Here is a 15181-nt window from a genome sequence, read left to right on the forward strand (position 1 = left end):
ATGTATGGCAAGTCATCGCCCCTAGAGTACTTCACGTTTGATTGGTTTTCAACAATATGTGCTGCTTAGCGCTTGTTTTATTTTTCTGTCTCGCTTAGTATGGAAGACTATAGGGTTTGTCTGTGCAATTTTTATTAATCTTTGTTCGGTTTGTTTCACTGTTAGTAAATTTAAAGGAGCCTAGAAAAAATGTTTTTAGTCAATGTTAGGTTGATGGAAAAGTTGCAGGCTATTTTGTGTACTTGCCTTGATGCTTAAAGTATGTAAACCATGAATGATCTCACATTTTTAAGGATTAACTCATCTTTACTTGTTTCTACAGACTTTGAAGAAATTATTGATTTGTTTGCAAGAGAAAAAGCCCGCCGCAAGCGATTTTAAACAATTAGTTCATTATACAATGACATTCATTGATGTATTCAAATAAACAGTGCAAATAACTTTTTTGTAAGGAATTGAAAATATAAATCGTAGCGCACCATCGAAAAAATTTTTTGGGCGGGGCACTTTTCGTATCTGCCTAGGGCAGCGCTTAGGCTAAATCCGGCCCTGTATTTAGAACGTTGCCATTCTGTTTGCTTTTATTTTTCGTGTAGCCTACTTTTGCATTATGAAAAAAAAAACGTTCTGTCTGAAAGTGCCGCCCCCCAGACGTGACACCCGGGGCGGTCCGCCCCCCTAGCTACGCCACTGAAGTGTTGTGAACAAAAGTAATTGATAAATCGTTTTCCACCCAATAACTCAACTGCAGCTTTTACAAGGATTCTGTTCAATAGCGATTGATCGCTTTCAATTTTCTCGGTTTCGGCAAAACGTTGCATTATGACGTCAAATCGGTGAATCACCAACAATAACTTTTAAGAAATAGCGTCAGTTTCAAGTTGCTGTGAAGTAACAACCTATTCAATATCTCAGCAATTCACATGAGTTTACCCTTGTTGTTCTACAATCGTAAACATATTGTTGGAATTTGCCAATTTGAAATTACGTAATTACTTGCCTTTTCTTTTAATCTAAAAGTGCTTTTTATACCTCCACACCCGGCTCCACACCAACAAGTTTTGTTATAATACATTATCATTTTATCTCAAATTCAAAATCTATTCATTCTAAAAACGCCAACTCAAAAATTGGTGTTCTAAATTCTGCAATTCGAACTCACAAATAAAGAAATTCATTGAGACTCATTTTGTTACCTCTGTGTGATCGAAGCATAGTTGGTACCGCAGGAACAAAGAACGTTGCCCCCTCCGAACATAAGTCCGGGGCCCCTAACAACGCAGAAACTGGAATGTGGTATTTATTTTAGACAACATGCAGGGTTCATATTGTGTATACACACTACACAGTAGAGGGCACAGTTCCGCTAACGGCTAATTGGCGAAGCTAACGCTTTGGTTAGCGGATTAGTTAGGGGATTAGCATTTTCACTAATATTTAGACATTTTAGCGGACTCGTTAGCGAAAGTAAGTTTATTGAAAATCCGATGACTTCTTTGCTGAAAGCTAACTTTTACGTTTGCTGCGTCCACCACTGTCTGTGCATACATAGGTCTACAACCGTAACAGTATGTACAATTGTACATGTATTCCATAATTACGCAAAGCGCTTCTTTCGAGCCTTGTTCTGGGAAAATTGTAATGGGTCATCATAGTCAGAGATGTACGTATACGCCGCAAATTCTACGCCGTAGACTTTTTGTTTACGCTAACGCTTACGGCCACATTTTTTTGGATAGTTGTCGCTTGAGGCTACGCCGTAAAGTTTTCGCGGTTTTTTAGCGCATAGCGTCAACGCATACTTTTTAATGTCTTTTTTTCGCTACAACACGCCAATACCTTCCAGCGCTGCAATTGAAAGAATGTTTTCAATGGGCAAAGACATATTGAAACCAAAACATAGCAAAATGTCAGATGAACACTTTCAGATGCTTGTGTTTCTTTGTGGAAATTCAAAATAAAACGCGTTTATTTCGAGTGGTTTATACCGTGTGATTGCGGCACGCATAAAAAATGACCTATATGCATCCCTCCCCCGTGCACAAGCAGCCTACCAACCAGAAAGAGGAACAATCGAGCAAATCTTAGCGCTGGAACAAATCATAGAAAAGTCTATTGAATTCAACAATCCCGTTCATATCACCTTCATTGACTTCAAAAAAGCGTTTGACAGTGTTAAATTACCCTACCTTTGACAACTTCTGGATAAAACTTCCATCAACAAAAAATACATCAACCTCTTGAAAGCAACGTACGACGACTCGAAAGCACTAATCAAAACAAACATCGGAACAACCAGACGAATCGATATTATAAAAGGTGTTAAGCAAGGAGATGTCTTATCTGCTATCCTGTTTTGCATCATAGCTGCTGTAATAATCTCAAAAACAGAAAATGAGCGTACAACTGGATTCACTATCGGCGGTCATGTAATATCCAACTTAAGCTACGCAGACGATATGGCCATTTTGAATAATTCTAAACTGAAAATGCAGGAATACCTAAATGCTCTGTCAAAAAATGCTGCTAAATTCGGCCTCCAAATAAATGTGTCCAAAACAAAATGTATGACAACCGACAAAACTAACAACACACTCAATCTCTGTCACAATCAATGTGCAAAGCCTCGCGTCGGGCTGCTTTGCGTCTTGACAGGATGTGCTGTTTTCATTATGGAATTTTGAGCGATGTGTTATTATCGGGTATTGACCTGAAGTAACCTTTGAATGAGAAATCTGTATTATGTAACGTATTTCCAGAATCGTCTGTAAGCATGCAAATCTGGAATGTTCTGTTGTTTTTCATAATTTCTGAGCGTCGTTTGTCATGACGTCATAAGGATGTTTACCCGTAGATGTCCGATTGCGAAATATTTATTATGTAAGAATCTTCTACCCTACGTGAAATTCTTTAAAATTCTTTGAGCTTCTGCTTGTTTACATTAATGCAACTTGACAGAACAATGTGACATTACGTAACCTTCTCGAAGTTGCTGGACCGAACGAACCTTTTATAAATAGTGGTGTATTTTGCATTATGATGGTTATTATGGGAGTTGTATTATGATGAGTTGATTATTATGATGAGTTGGTTATGAGAGATCATTGCTGTAATAGTAGCAGTTGGTAATAGAAGCAAAGATTATTGTTGATCAAGAGTTAAAGTATTGAATACGAGTAAAGCAAAGTTGATGCTAATATAATTTCTGATTGAAATTAGAATCGTATGAGAAGCTGTGAGTGGATTACGTTAAACGTGATCAATAGTCGCAAGCATTGGAATCTATTGCTGTTTACTGTTACTTTGATTAATTGTTGGAAGTGGTGAACCATTCGTTGGAGTCCTTCAAGCGTTTTTATATATCATTTCACCAGTAGAACTATCCGTGAATTTAATTGACTGCTTTTCGGTTATAACCCATTAAACTACGTCATTGAACCTTTCCAAGTCTTTTTCCTGGTAAGAGATAGAAAGAAATCGTGGCTAATCGTGAAAGAAATCGTGTTATTGTGGCGCAAGTTAGACGTCCAGATTTGCCATCATTTGTTGAAGAAAAAGATGAGTTGGATAGTTATTTGTTAAGATTTAAAAGATATGCTACAATAGCCAAATTGGAGAAGTCGACGTGGGCTGCCCAGCTAAGCATGTTATTATCGGGACAAGCTCTTGATGTATATTCAAGACTTTCGCAAGAAGAGGCCATGAACTACGACAGATTGAAGTTAGCTCTGTTAAAGCGATACAATTTTACCGAGCATGGATACCGTCAGAGATTCCGTGAGGCAAAGCCTGAACGACACGAAAGCCCAGGTCAATTTTATTGAACGTTTAAGAAACCTTTTGTTAAAATGGTTTGAACTTTCAGGGGCCGAACAATCATTGAACGGATTGGCAAACCTTATAGTTAAGGAACAATTCACAGATTCATGTTCAAAAGATCTGTCTGTTTATTTAATGGAGAGAAGTCCAAAGACTCTAGAAGACATAGCCAGTGTGGCGGAACAGTATTTAGTTACCATGATGAGAAGTTGTCGACCGAAGAGGTGTTGTCATTCGATGATGACGAGGAGCAAACAAATAATTTTAACGGAAGTGCGGTTCCAAGAGAAGTACGTAGTTTTAATTGTAATGGCTTAGATCATAAGGCTGTTAACTGCCGGAGGAAGACTAACAGAAATCATCAGGAATCAAGGAAGTGGTGCAATCGTTGCAATAGGCAAGGACACGAAGCGAAGGAATGCAAGGACAAGTCGTTTTCCTTACCCAATCAGTCTGGGAAGAATAAAGACTTAGACGTTTATCGAGGTGGTTGTGCAATAATGATTCATGAACCAGCGCTTGAGGAGGAGAGATCGGATGAAGATGATCAGTTGGAGAAGAAAACGGGAAAGAAGACAAAAAAAGATGCTTGCGAAAAAATAATACCTGAAGATTACCTGCCAGTAGTGAATGGAATAATTGGAAACAAAAAGGTAAAAGTTTTACGTGATTCTGGTTCTACGGGTATAATGGTGAGGAGAGATTTGGTTAAAGACAGTCAGTTAACGGAAAAAACTGGAATTGTGATGTCAATAAATAACACTTCAATTCAAGGACCGTTAGCGAGGATATATGTCGAAACTCCGTATTTTAGTGGGACTGTGAAAGCATTATGTTTACAAAACCCTTTAGTTGATCTTATAATCGGAAATGTTACTGAGAAAGATTCTGAAGTTACTTGTTATTCTTGTGGCAAGAATGGTCACTTTGCTCGAGATTGTTCTGCAGATAATCAGCGACAATTTTACGATCACGGATACTACAAGCGCGAAGAACCGAGGAGAGGGGGCAGGCGACGACCATTTGAAGTTTGCTATAGATGCGGTAGACGCGGACACTTCGCCAGGGAGTGTGTTGCTGACGGCGGACATTCGGAAAACAGACGTTGCCGTGACAACCACTGCTACCGATGTGGAGAGATTGGACACATAGCCAGGAGCTGCCCTTTTGATGAAAAGGCTTGCTACAACTGTCACAGAGAAGGTCATCTGGCGAAGGACTGTCCGGAGAGGAAGTGTTTCCGACGTAAGAAGATGGGTCATCTTGCTCGCCGGTGCACTGAAGTCATTGAGGACGATGGAAACTTTTACATTAAACGTGACATTCTGGGGGCTCGTCCGGGAAAACCGAAAAACCGAAGAATACCGAAAGATTTATTGAAAGAATAATAAATTAACAACAAGCTATCAAAATGGCGGATACTGTCAAAAATGAGATGATCGAAGACTTAGGGAGCATGGCTGAACGAATGGGGCTGACTGGCAATGAGAAGTCTCAGTTTGTGATGGAAGAGTATCACAAGATAATGGACCAAAAAGCTCAGCGAGAAGCTGACGAAAGAGAAGAAAGAAGAGCAGAACGTGAAATAAAGAAAGCAGAACTTGAAGCTGAAGCCGAAGAGAAACGGGCACTACTTGAAGAAAAGAGAGCAGAACGTGAAGCCGAAGAGGAGCGAGCAGAACGAGAAGCTGAAGAGAAACGGGCGCAGCGCGAAGCAGAAGCCGAAGAGAATCGGGCGCAACGCGAAGCAGAAGAAAGAAGAGCGCAATATGAATTGGAAAAGATAAGACTTGATTTAGAAAGACAAAAACTGGACATTGGTGAGCGATCTAATTCTACTAATGATAATGCTCGAGATGTTATTGTGGGAGTTGTATTATGATGAGTTGATTATTATGATAAGTTGATTATTATGATGAGTTGGTTATGAGAGATCATTGCTGTAATAGTAGCAGTTGGTAATAAAAGCAAAGATTATTGTTGATCAAGAGTTAAAGTATTGAATACGAGTAAAGCAAAGTTGATGCTAATATAATTTCTGATTGAAATTAGAATCGTATGAGAAGCTGTGAGTGGATTACGTTAAACGTGATCAATAGTCGCAAGCATTGAAATCTATTGCTGTTTACTGTTACTTTGATTAATTGTTAGAAGTGGTGAACCATTCGTTGGAGTCCTTCAAGCGTGTTTATATATCATTTCACCAGTAGAACTATCCGTGAATTTAATTTACTGCTTTTCGGTTTAACCCATTAAACTACGTCATTGAACCTTTCCAAGTCTTTTTCCTGGTAAGAGATAGAAAGAAATCGTGACATGATCATTCGATAATAATCATGTAATATCCAACTTAAGCTACGCAGACGATATGGCCATTTTGAATAATTCTAAACTGAAAATGCAGGAATACCTAAATGCTCTGTCAAAAAATGCTGCTAAATTCGGCCTCCAAATAAATGTGTCCAAAACTAAATGTATGACAACCGACAAAACTAACAACACACTTAATCTCACTCTCTATGGAAAACAAATAGAACAAGTACCAAAATTCATATAGCCTACCTTGGCCACCGACTAGGCTATCCGCGACCAACGATGGAAAGACTGCAGTGCAACACCGAATTGGCTTAGGCTGGGCAGCATTTGAAAAGAACAAAAAGATTCTAACATCCAATAGACTCCCAATCAAACTGAAAGCAAAAATTTTCAACACCTACGTTTTACCAGTCGTGCTGTACGGTTTAGAATGCGTAAATTGGACATCATCAACAATGAAAAAACTCACTACCTTCCAAAATCACATCATGAGAAGCATGACCAACAAAAGGTTACTTGATCACAAGAAAATAGAAGATCTTCTAACTATGACAAAACTACATCCAATTGCAGCAATAATAAAATCAAAAGTTTTAAAACTGTTCGGCCACACTAAAAGATCACAATTCGGAATCAGCAAAGTTTGCACAGAAGGCAAAGTAGAAGGAAAAAGAAAACGTGGCAGACAACCAAAACGATGGCAAGACAACATTCAATCATGGACCGGACTCCACTTGACGACACTGGGCGAGTTGGCTCAAAATCGCCACTCTTGGAAGCAAATAAACCATGTTGATGCGCAATCTGCCGCAGGCGAAGATAACGACTGATGATGATACCATGTGAATGTTTGGCACCTAGCAAACAAAATGAGTCTGCGCTAGTGTATGCGCTAACGCTGACGCCGCCAACTTTTTCTACAAGTTACGTTGGCGCATACGGCGTATGGATTTTCGAACGTTTGCGTTTACGCTGACGGCGTCAATATTTTTTGTATGCGCGTACATCACTGGTCATAGTAGCCTACAAGGGATCTGGCAATCTTGTTTTCGATGGTAATCAGTGCTTCCACTTTTACAAAGCTAGATTACCACTTGTATTACCACATTTGCCTCAGATTACCACATTTTTTACTGTGATTTTCTTCCAGATTTTAACCGTATTTCGACCTACTTTTACATTAACAAAGTGGCTATTTTTACCCACTTGTTGCCATGATTACAATCAGATGTAGCCAGAGTTAGGATTAAAGTTAGGAAGGGTTAAGGTAAGGGTTAGACCTAGGAATAAGGTTAGGGTTTTGATCTTTACCCAGACCTAAAAAAAATTCCAACATGCAAGTTTTTGTTTTCAACAGCTTTAAACTTTTCTCAAATTAGGACAGAATTCCTTATCTGGCAACGCTATTATTTGGCTATATTTACACTACATAGTGTAAAATAAGGTCTAAAACAACTAGGCTACTCAGTTTATTAACAGTACCAGTAGGCTACCGGTTATTAACAGTTATTAAAACGTCCGAAATAAGTAAGCAAAGTACTGTACTTGACATCGCAGCTAGAATCTGAAAGACATCTTGACTATGAATATGATCACATGGCAGTGACGATCGGTGAGGGAAAGCAAGAAAAGCAATGCTTACCTGAGCGAAAACTATGCAAAATATAATGACTAAATTCTAGGTTTAACTTCTTATTATTTTTATCACGTCTATTTTAACTTCAAAATTACTGTATTCGTGATTAGAATCACTCGTAACGCTTGTGAGTAGTCTAAGTCCTCACCAAACCGCATGTCTTGCCTATAAATGCCAATTAACACAAACGCTTCTGTCAGAAACAACCACTAAGGCTCCAGGGAAGCAACTATCAAAGTTGCGTTCCCCAGGTTCAAAAATGTCAAAAAACGCCTTCGTTTTATCCAATCCTCACTCGTTTTGCAAAACGTCACCAGCTGCTTAGTCAATCAGATGTGTTATGGTTAGAGTTGCTTTCCCAGTGACGTCAATGCATACATTCGCTAGACTAATTCGTCAGAATGGTTTCTCGTCACGGTACACAGCAACAGCATCATAATGCCGAAAATAATTGTTGCTGTTTTTTGATGTCTCCTCGCCATGTACTTTAGCCTACTAGCTTTCATGGTCATGACTTTGCCCTTTTTACAGCGTTGATATAACGTTACTTCGCCAATAAACGTTCAAGTGCGGATGCAATATTTAGTTCGTTAAGCTTCTATACGCAGGAGGCAAACTTATCCAGCTTTTTGTACAAATTGCTTGCGTTGTAATGTTTAGGCCTAAGTGTTAGTTTTTGTAGTGTAAGCCTAACTGAATATCTGAGAATGAACATTCATGACGAATTAAATATTTACACAAACTATTATTCCATGTCTAACACTGGATTTTGGTCCTGCAACGTTAAAATTAAGATTGTTCATGACTTCTAAACATTAAATGGATGTATGATCACGACATAGGCGAAGCACAATTTGACAGATTTTTATTTTTGATTTGTTTTGGAAATGCTCTCAGAGCGCACCAAATTGGAAATGTTTTTCAAAAATTTCTGGGGGAGGCCCCCCAGACCCCCCGCTGGAAGTGTTGCTTTCGGGCTTCGCCCGACGGTTACGCCCTTCGTGCCTACTACCTTGCTGCAGAATATTTCCAAGTTGCTTTCCCAACGGTTTAAGCCACCGAATGTCACTGTCACATGGTCACCCTACGTTCAAAGCCAAAAGTCAGGACGCATTCCAAAATCAAACCGAAAACAGTGGAACATGCTAGTCGCATGCTATTATAAGTAGTTTTTTGCATATCTGTTCGATTTCGGAAGACAACAGTTTAAATGCTCTTATTTATTGATAGTATTTTATGTCAAACTTTCAAAATTTATAATTTTGGCAACATTTCCACACAAAATTTCCATATTAGGCTACCACTAAATTACCACAAATTTTTCAGTATCACATTTTTAGGCTACCACAAGCATGATGAAAATTCCACAATTGTGGTAATTTCCACCAAAGTGGAAGCGCTGATGGTAATTGCAAGAGCAGAAAGCCTGTCATCTGTCATGGTTGAGCGCAGGATATTCTTGATCAGTTTCATTTTGCTAAAGTTCCTTACAGCAATGGGGACAATAACTGATGTGGTCGGTCAGAAGAATTCTGATGCAAATGCAGATTCGGATATATCTCCTGAAAGCTGTTCTTGTACGTTAAAAAATGCTTGCCGTAACAAGTCCTCTCTCTTTCTCGATGACATAAATAAAACGATTCAATTCCATTATTAGTTCGTTGGCATCAATGTTTCCCATTTTTCTTCTAAATTTTTTGCAGAGGTTGTCCAGTTCCATTGTCCGCCCAGTTAGCTCATTGGTTACGCGCCCGCTCAACACCACGCGGTGCAAGTTCGACTCTCGTGGTGTGCGCTTGAGCAATGCATTTCAGGATTGCTCTCCATTCAGCGGCACCTATAGTGCAGTGCCGGTCTTTGGGGTGTGCAAACCGTGCGATCGCACAGGGCCCGCAAATTAAGGGGCCAGCAATTTACTCAGAAAATGCAGTAATTTTGTCATTTCCAATGGAAAAATTCAACAAGTAAATTCAACAAAGGAATTAACAACAAGAAAACATAGAGACTCGACGGGTGCAACCTATTTCGTCCCCTGAACATTTCGTACCCTAAAAAGATCGAGAAAAAACAACAGAGCTGAAGTCGCTGATCGGAGTTGCCGCAAACATTTCAAAATTTCTCTCGATCTTTTCAGGGGACGAAATAGGTCGAAATTTGATTTTGTTACTCCGATTTTAGGGTACGGAATCGGGGTACGAATTTTTCAAGGGATAAAATAGGTTGCATCCAGACTCAACATAGAGACATAGCTTTATTTCCGAAAAATGCCAAAGAGAGCATGATCTTATCCTTTTGCTATGCCACAGGACAGCACCATTTTACAGTAATATTCATACCCAAATTTTTGTTGAACATGCTCTCAGAATGCCCTAAATTCAAAGTAATGTTTCAAAATTTTCTGGAGGAGGCCTCCCCCAGACCACCCGCCGCTGGGTGTCGCCACCGGCGATCACTCCGTCAGGCTTTGCCCGCCGACCGTCAAACCACCCCCTCCCCTTTGTAAATATCTAGCTACACTGCTGAATTGGATCATTGTCATTGGCGCCCGCAAAGCATATTCCGCACAGGGCCCGAAATACCCTAAGACCGGCACTGCCTAGTGAATGCAATAATTTCCTGGCAACAACACTTGAATAATCGGAAAACTTCACTCTGCCAATCTCGGTAACTGGCCCTGCGTCAAGAGCCTCTACAATAAGTAGCCTATACGAAACTACCAAGAATAATCAATCAAGGCCTTGTCAGTCCGAGGATAAAGATTCAAAACCAATCAACCACAGGCCTGGATTTAGGGGGGGCAGAGGGTGCAGGTGCCCCGGGCCCCCCGACTTTTAAGAAGCCCCCTAGGTAGACAAAATGTGATTTTGTGTTATTTTTTTTTTATTCAGCCTTTAAAGTTTGTGCAAAATGCTGTGCAGTGCTGGATTAATGCTACTGTAGACGAAGAGGTGGTTTTTCGCGGCGTAGGCGTGAAAAATTTTTTGCACAGGAGCCCCGATCTAAAAGTACCCCGGGCCCTCCATCAGCTAAATCCGGCCCTGTCAACCCAACCATTTTCTCTGAGACACTTTTTCAGGCTGCTAGCCTACAGAAATCCAAACAACTTGTACCACTCCACGAGTTAGTCAAAGTGCGAAGAAACAGAAGTATGGCCTGATTAGTGAAAACAAGAAAAAATTGCGATTTGAATTTTTCTTCAACAGAAAGACGACTCGAATCATCAGCACATTCGTAACACAGTGTTTTTTTAAAACACGTGCTCAATAGTTTACGGTACCAACAGGGCCGGATCTAGCTGATGGGAGGCCCGGGGCACTTTTAGATCGGGGGCCCCTGTGCAAATTTTTTGCGCCTACGCCGCGAAAAACCACCTCTTTGTTTACAGTAGCATTAGCCTATAGTGTAGCCTAGGCATATTTGTAATTTCGTGTTTTTTTTTTGTTAAAAGCAAAAACTCACTTGTTTTTGAAAGAAAACATGATAAGCTTAAAAAAAATTAGGGTGGCATTTTTTCTGAACATTTTTGGGCCACGAAATCCAAGATGGCGTCCAAAATGGGGCACAACAATAATTATGCAATGTTTTCGCAAGTATATAGGCTACAATTACAAATAAAATATCTGAATATACAGTATGTTTTCTGAGCCAGGAAATCTAATGGGATCATCGAATTTATGTTTTATATAAATGATATAGGCCTACATGTGCCAAATTTTAAAATGTTATTCAAAATACCCCTCGCGCACCCGAAACCGAAACGTATGCTAAGCTACCTACGTAATTTTGTAATTTTACACAAAGGACTGTATTAACTTAAATGCATGCATTTTCACAAAGAATACGCAACTAGAAAGCCAATGAACTGATATAAATACAATGAAACTTGAATTAATGTTCGATCCTTTAAGTCGTATTACACGCGAAAGATGTAAGAAGTCTTAGGCCTTCTGATTAAATGGCAGTTATCGTTAACAACCGACATATAGGCTACGGAATTTATAATATTTATTGAATGTCAAAGAAAGCAATTCATCTTCAAACTGGTTGGATGGTTTTGTTTTTACAGCTGAGACCACAGCCACAGACTTCTGTAGGCTACATGGAATATTGTTCTTGTGGCAGCTGCACCTTCCTTCGAATCTACGTTTCCTTCGCATCTTCGCATCCAAGTCTTTGGTTCTGCCAGAAAATCTCCCAGTCATATCGGAACCAGTCAGAGCATGAAAACCTAGAAGTGCAGAAGCACACTTTGGTCTCAAGTTGTTGTATATGATTCGCACACAAATGTCCCTCTTTAATCTGCCCTTTCCCGTAAGGAAAGTTTTAGACCCGGGTAAGTGTGGATACATGTAGATGAGCAACAACAAGATGTCCGAGTCTGGGGAACTGACAGCCAGTTCTGTTTCATTGGGAACAGTTAGAGCGCGCAGAACAATCAAAGTGTTTGCCTCTTCTTGGCTGTGAGTCAGGAGCGAGTCTGGAATATTAACATTGCCCTTGGTTTGTGTTTCCGATGTCACCAGTAGTTTTTTCAGTCTGTTGTTGGAGCTCTTGCTGTAATGTACAACCTTTTCAGCTAAATACTCGGTCAGTTCTCCTTTGGTGCTGATATCTGAGAGAAAGTCCTTCAGGGAAATATTCTGGATTAAAGTGTTGTCTTTCACGTGGTAATATATTGATTTTCCCTTGGTCCTCTTTGTCCGCATCTGTTGCTTGAGTGATGTTTCGATGTACCGGTCAAACACCAACCTGATCTCGTCATGCAATGTACCCATGTTACAAATTATCTGAAGAAAGGCTTCGGCAAAGTCTTGGCATGTTTTCATTTGTTCCGTTTTGGTAACTGCGTTTACCGTAGCTCTCCCATCAATGATGATCACTTGGTGAGTTGTCAGTTCATCTGGTAGGTCCACAGTGGTATATTTAACTGCTGTGTCTGTCATCTTTAAAAGTACTTTGAATTAACGGTTATCAGACCGCTGAGTAACAGTTACCTCATTCTTGTCAACTTGTACCCGTTGTCTTACCACCGGTATCCAGCAGCTTCTCAAGATGACTGAGTATTGATGCCTTATCATATGCCAGCAGGAGGGATCCATCTGAAGCAAACAGGGATCGGGGCACCACACCAAACTCATACGTTCCGATTCATTCCTTGAGGTCCATCTCCGGTCGACTTCTTGATATTACAATGAAACGCTGCAACAGTCCTCGCTCTTCTTTAATTTTGATTACCTTGTCTCCTATGCTGATTTTTGCAATTGCATTGGCACTTTCGAATATAGACAGTTTCTTTCTGGTCATTTTGTCCCACACGGAAAGTTTTCCTTCTACAAGACGTTCACTTGTTCAATGACAAAATTTTCGAAAATTTGTTGCCCAATCTCATCACGCCGAAGGATGTCGTTGGTAGCAGTTTCGTTCATAACTGCTTTGGTGAGCAAATTGTAAATTTCATCTTCGTCAGAGGATTCGAATGGGTTTCTATGCTCGTGAAATACTACGCTGAGTTTGATAGCATTTTGCGTTATTCTAGAGAGTTTTCCTCCTGTGAGCTCATGGTGTTGCGTTCTCTTTGCCTTGCTACCAGAGTAGTACTTTTTCTCAAAGTCATGCTGCAAATTTGAGAGTTTGGGTGCGATGAGAAAGTATTTGTCCAGTGACTTTTGATTCAGTGCAATTCCAACTATGCCTCCAATAACCTTGAGTTCACGATTTTCTTGTTCAATTCCGTGGTCTGCACGTATTGATGTGAATCCAGCAACACCTTTGGTTACGCAGAAATTCCCTTTCATGAACTCTGCCAAGATCTCTGGGTGCTCCTTTTCTGCTTGCTGCATTGTAGAAATGTAAAGTGGTAAAAGGCGTGCATAATTTAAATGATCATGGGCAATAGTGGTTTATTTGTGCATCACATGTTATCATTAGACACTCTGGCTACTCGCAGACTGTTTGCTTCGCAGATCATCGCCAGAAACTATTTCTACATAAAAAGCAGCTACTATGAGTTCTTCAATTTATTGAAAAATTTTAACAGGCTGTTTCGCCCTTTACTCCAGCATCACTTCTTTGTTATTTTTATCCAGCAGCCTGAGTAAACCTGTAAAAACCGTTATACAAGCTTGGGTTCTCTCTGGTAGCTGTCATTCATCTATTCATCCCTGTCGGTATGGGAACTTGTGTAACTTTTGTATTGTGTATATTGCATATTTCAAACATGTAGGCTACCTATGTTCCTGTTACTGACAAATTAAACATTGATTACTATGCTCACACTAATTTTTTATTTTTCAAAATGAACATCTTGAAACTAAAAGACATACATAACATTGAAATAAAAAAACATATGTACAAAGTTCATATGAATGAGTATCCGTCTACGTATTGTGATTTATTTACAAATGCTTCATCTATTCATCAGCATAACACAAGATATCAAACAAGCAACAATTATTTTATAAACAGATCAAACACAGAATTTGGCAAGAAGTCCATGCAAGTATTGGGACCAATGCTCTGGTCAGAGGTTCCAAGTAGGCTAAAAAACTTATCATTTCATTGTTTCAAAAAAGAGATCAAAACGTTAATTTTACAAAGCTACAGTGCATCGTAAGTGATATGTTATGGAAACCAACTTGTCAGTTGCTTCGGAAACTTTATTATTTTCTGCTTACTTCATGGAATTTTGTGTTTTGGCCTACGTTATCATCAATATGTTTTTTTTGTGCGTATGCTGTTGTTGAAGCGCGGGAACGTTTCAGTTATTATTTTTCTCTTGTAAGCTTATTTCAAATGGCAAAATCGTAATTTCCGTAGGGTGGCAATTGACTAGTAGACCGTATGGTCGTCTCGTTGTCTCCCTGTCGGTATGGGAACTTGTGTAACTTTTGTACTGTGTATATTGCATATTTCAAACATGTAGCCTACCTATGTTCCTGTTACTGACAAAAAAAACATTGATTGATTGATTGATTGATTGATGACGTTACAAATTATAAAAAACAGCTGATTAAAATGATTCAATAAGCTTGCTGTATGTGCGTCACAAAGTAACTTTGTTACAAAGTATTTACGTCATAAAGTACTTTTATAAATTTTTTACTGTTGATGAATGGGGCCAAAATTTCATTTTGGCCATTTTGATAGGGGATTTCTGGCCATTAGAGTGCACAGAAAAAATGCCACCCTAATTTTTTTTCATCTTTATTGTATCATTTGACAAAATCAAGAAAGTTTTTGCTTTTAACAAAAAAAAACACGAAACCTTTTTTCATGACAAATGTGCCTACACTATTAATCCAGCACTGCACAACATTTTGCACAAACTTTAAAGGTTGAATGAAAAAAATAATAACACAAAATCACATTTTTTCTACCTAGGGGGGCCCCTTAAAAGTGGGGGGGGCCCGG

The sequence above is a fragment of the Aplidium turbinatum genome, chromosome 10 (genome assembly GCF_918807975.1).
Source record: "Aplidium turbinatum chromosome 10, kaAplTurb1.1, whole genome shotgun sequence".
In the NCBI taxonomy this organism is placed as follows: domain Eukaryota; kingdom Metazoa; phylum Chordata; class Ascidiacea; order Aplousobranchia; family Polyclinidae; genus Aplidium; species Aplidium turbinatum.